Source organism: Paramisgurnus dabryanus, chromosome 21 (genome assembly GCF_030506205.2).
Source record: "Paramisgurnus dabryanus chromosome 21, PD_genome_1.1, whole genome shotgun sequence".
Lineage (NCBI taxonomy): Eukaryota > Metazoa > Chordata > Actinopteri > Cypriniformes > Cobitidae > Paramisgurnus > Paramisgurnus dabryanus.
This window is the reverse complement of record NC_133357.1, coordinates 19366619-19372230: the sequence shown is the minus strand read 5'-3', so window position 1 is coordinate 19372230 and position 5612 is coordinate 19366619.

Below are 5612 nucleotides of genomic sequence, written 5' to 3'. Positions count from 1 at the left end.
CATCTAAATGTGTGTTCACATGTGTGTGCAAGTTCTTATGCTGTACCTGCAAAGGTTTTATGTGTTGATCTGCATCTTGTACCATGAGCATTGAGCAAACACAAAACGCTCCAATTTCAGTCCATGTTTTACACTTTATATCTTCTACTTTACAGCCATAAAAATGATATACAAACCCATCAAATAGTCATTTGATCCACACAGGCCTAAACATCAAGTGTAGAACCCCTAAGCACACACATCTGAAGTTTTTTAATATATAAAATACTTTTCCACTCACAGACATGTGTATATTTACAGTATGCATGTTGTGTCTTACTCAAAAAAATGAACTTTTTCCTTTGCCAGTTTTACTTAATCCTTTCATATTGTGATTACTTAAAAAAATTAATTTAACAATGTGAACTTAATTTAATTGAGTTTATTCAACAAAAAGGGGTGTCTTGTCAGCTTTACTTAAAAATTATTTGTTCAGCCAACATAACAGTGTTGTGTAAAATTAACAGATTAATAAAACCAATACAGACTGGCATCTCATTGGCTGATGATGTTGCAGTGTATTATGGGTAATTGTTGTTGTTCTGGCACCCTCTTGCAGAAGTGTAGCACCATTAGATAGGTACCTGTGGTCAACCATTCACATTTTATTCAATTATTCAAATTTTTGCCATCATTAATAAAAAAATTTATGTACAATCAACTCAACTATTGTTTGTTAAGTTTACTTAATCTTTTTTTGTTAAATGAACTAAATTATTGTTCGTTGAGTTTACTTAACAAATTATGTGGAACCTGTTGACAAAATATTTTTAAGTAAATCCAACATTTCATTTTTTTGAGTAGTGTAAAAATTGTGGTGCAAAAATGTCCCGACCTCAATAACCAGTAAGTTTGGCCACATAAAACTACAGTAGAGTGTAGTAAAATAAATACTAAAGTGTTTTTTACCATACCATTATAAATATTGAAGTTTACTAATGCACTTACTACCAGACTTTATCAAATCACAATAGTTAATGCTGAACAAAATGTAACAATTACTGTAATGTAATACAGTTGCCTATTACAGTTTAATATAATAACTACTAAAGTATACTACAATATTCACCACACATTATTAATTCACTATAGTTCATAATGTACAAGTGTAGCAGCAATTACTATAATACACAGTATACTACTACAGTAAGACTTTAATTTACAATGTCTCTCTCTCTGTTACAAGTTACATGTAAAACAGTAAATTATGCATCATTCCATGCAACTAACCCTTAACCAAACCCTAAGCATACAGAATAGAAAGTACATTAAGTATTATTATTACTCAGTATTTAAATGTATAATTACACTGTAAAACACGTAAAAGATAGTGTAACCCACTACAATTTACAACAGTTTAGTAAATACTTAAGCACTGTATGTAACTGGGGCATCTCTTTGGTCAACCAAGTGTAGATGAGCAGAGCATTCAGGAATCCTGACTAAAGGTAATTCTTGCAATTCTTAAAAGTAAAAGAAATAACATTGTATAAAAGTAAAATTAATGTGCCACTACATTCTAAGAAAGGATGTGTTATTTTTTTAAACATTGTTTTGTGTTAAGCTATTTATGTTATTTTAACATATTTTGTAATTTTATGTTCAAATAAATAAAAGGGACAACACAAGATCTGTTGTTCCAATAATAATACATTTTGTGTCTAGTTAAGGACAACATATTAAATGTGTTGTTCTTAACTAGACACAAAATGTGCTGTTTTAACACAACCGTTTTAAGAGCGTAGTGATACCAGATTTTCTAATAATTATTTACAAAGAGGTTTATCTAACATTTTCCCCATCTGCTATTTGTAAAAGTCAAAATTTCACATGCTCAAAAAGCAATTTTTTGAAGAATGCAACAAACCCACATTGTTTACACTTTTGTTTATAAATGGCACAGTTTTCCAATCTAAAATCTTTTTTAATTTAATATTACAGTATATATGTTTGAGCATGATCTGTTTGAGTAAATGATAACAGGCTGTCAAAAACTGAAAAAAGCTTTGCTCTGAGAGATTTAAAATATTCAAATCTTATATTGTTGTTTTATAGCACAATAAAAAGAAGTCATTACTGAATAACTACATGTGGCGGCAATCAAAGAGAAATTTACTCGCTTCTCTTTCAGTACACGCTCGAAGCTATGAATATACAAAGCCTTGTTTACTTTTCTTAGATTATTGTCTCACACACACATCAGAGATAATGTTTCTGTTACAACCACAACCCCATAACCATGGTCTGTTATTGAAAAAAATAATTTATAAGAGAACAGCTGTATACCTCACTAAATGCTGTTTGTACTCAAAAAGTCAAGCAATCGTATCTTTGTTCATTTAACTTGAAATTATCAGTTCAAAATGCTGTGAGGAATACCCATAAGCTATTGCTCCAACAAATTTTGAATGATTTAATTTTGGTCAAAGAAAAACAGCTACTGGGACATATAAACAGTTGGAGTTTTACACTTGTATAGCATTATTGATGTTTTTTTCTTTTAAAGGTGACATATCATGAAAATCGGACTATTTCCACGTTTAAGTGCTATAATTGGGTCCCCAGTGCTTCTATCAACTTAGAAAATGTGAAAGAGATCAACCCAGTAACTTAGTTTTGGTAAACCATTCTCTACAAACATGTGAAAAAAATAGGTCATTGAAAGTTGGTTCTTCTTGTGATGTCAGAAGGGGATAAAACCACCCTTTTATCTGCACTATCCAACCACAGCACTGCTATTTAGGGCGCATTTACACTATCCAAACCGCGCTCGGGCGCGTTTGACCCCCAAAGCCTGGTTTGTTTGACTAGTGTGATCGCTCTGTTCCGAGCCCGAGACCACCAAAGATTTATTTATTTTACATTTGAAAAAAGTCTTGTGAAATGTCCCCTTTAAGTGTTTGGGAGACCCATAACTTGAGTTTACTCAATTTAATGAGTTCAGTCAACTTATTAGGGTTTCAGTGTTTAGTGTGTGTTACCGTATATCATCACAAAACCTGTTATGAAATGTGTCTCACTAAAACCCTAAAATCTAGTGTCATCCGTTTTAAAAGGGAGCACACCTAATTTGTATATAAATAAGTGCTTATTATTAAAACCAAATATATTGGATACAGTACAAGACTGAGCCATCCTATTACTCAATATGGCCATGCTGGAGATGGAAGTACCACCTTACAGTAAAAAAGAACCAATCATCAATCGATAAAGACTGATGATTCTCTGGAGATGCATTTATTGAAGCACTGTAAATGCCTAAAGCAATTGTTACATGAAACTTTATTTAAAACAGATGTCAATACTCATTTTCTATTCTACTGTATTTCTTTTTAAAGAGCAAATTCATGACCATCTATTACAGCATTTAGATACAAATATCTTTTTGTGAATTCAGCACTAAAACACTGCAAATAAACCTGTTTAACAGCCTACAACAGGTTCAACATTAATTTTGTATTTAACCAATAAAAATTATTCACCACAGCTGCCATACTGTACGCATAATCAAGCATATAACAGTAAAGATCAAATGGATCTCCTTAACCTCAGCACTCAACCGGACACCGCACTCACGCTCACAAACACGACAACTCTGCCATTATATAATATGATAAGGCCTTTTCTTGCAGAACCGAGATTTATGTAGCGGATGACATTGGAAAAGCGGAGAGCGAGTGCCAAGCAACAAAGTAATAGCAGGCATTTTAATATTGAGATGGAGAGGGAGGGCACTGAAGGGTGCATGGCAGGAAAAAACAAAACGTCAACATGGCAGCCTAGAGAGTTTGACATCTTAACTTAAACTGTATTGATGTTTGAAAACATTCATAACCTGCATTACAGCATGGACCACTGAACTATGAGAATACAAACACAGAAACACACATCTCCTCACTTCTGTCTGCATCATAAACTATTACCTTGTTAAATGTTGAAAACTATTAGTAGGGCTGTAAATATGTATTAAAGGCAGGGTATCTTATTTGATCCAGAAACATGTTTATGTTATGCTGGTTAAAAGTCTTCTCACATCCTGAAGGCAAACACTATGTTAAAGTATTTAAATGTATGAAAGGGATAGGACCAAAACATTTTCAACAAACCATTGAAGTTGGACCGAATGCAATAATTGGACGCATTAAACAATTTCAAAGTCACAAGTCAAAACTTAAAATAGTAGGTTGAATTGACTTGCAAAAAAGTTGTTTTAACTTCATTCGGCTTTTTTTTTTAAAGCGCATGCAGTTCAGTGCAACTTCACACATCATAGTTGAAAGTAATTTTTTCTGAGGAGAGAGAATAAAGAAATCACAAAACAACTTCGATGCTCAGTAAACAAAACTCTACAGAAGTAAAAATAAGTACAATTGTTCTTCACCATCTGCTTGGCCCATAAACACACCACTTTAGAAAATCTAATGCATGAAGATATGAGCACATCACAGGCAAACGATTTTCACATTTCCCTAGAAATGAATATTTACACAGAGCTGACAATGCAGAAAAATGACATAAACGATAACATGAAAACGCCCGTGTGAGTTTAAATGAGAATTCACGAGCCTGATGAAGCATCAGACAGAGATGACGGCTCTATAAGGGTCTGCATTCAGTCCAGGGATCAAATACCTGCAGCCGTATCTCTTATTCAATCAAATCCATTTATCAAACTAATCATCACATCACTGGGTCTTTCGGGAAACATGAGGGGAGAACTTCTAGGCCTCGGCCAATGAAATGGAAGTTGCTGATGCTGCAATGGTCAATCGCTCCAGTCATCATCACAATAGTCCGGGCAGTTTGATTGCATTTAAGTCCTCTGGTATTTGAACAAAGCGGTTTCATACAGTAACTATATGTCACATCAGAGTACTGTGAACTCTTTCTGCAGAGTCCACTTTGTGCCATTCAGCAGAAAGATATACAGTAGAAAACTACTTCAGATACTGAAATAAGATATCCGCTTTGCTAAGTTAAAGCACAAAAGCACTTTGCATATTTCTTATAATGCACTTTAAATGTATGTGAAAAGTTGAATTAAAGGCAGGGTCCATGATCTCTGTAAGCCAACAATAACATTTGAAATCACCTAAATAAACACGCCCCTACCCCAATAGAATCTGGACCTTCTGTTGATAGACCCGCCCCACACATACGCAACCAGGCAACGATGTTGTTTAGTAGACACGCCCCTTACTGCTGATTGGCTCAAAGTGTGTTTTGGTAGTCGGGCCGACTCTCTTTTCCAAAGCATTTTTCAGATATTGTGCACTCCGCCTTTAACGTGAATTTTAAAAAGAGTATGACTCCTTTTAGGAAATGTCCCTTATGCCTAGTTCATACTTCTTTATAGTTACCTGTTATTTAACATGACAGCTTCTTGCTCATTTCCACATATTCACAAGAGCTACAGAGAATTACAGTGCCTTACTGTAACCTACTGTCATTTGATGTACAAGGAATTACAATACTTGTTACTGATATCTTAAGTAACTGTAACTGATGACAAAACACCTATATTGTGATGCAAATCTGACCAATTGGTTTGAAAGCAACAGAATTGACTTTCT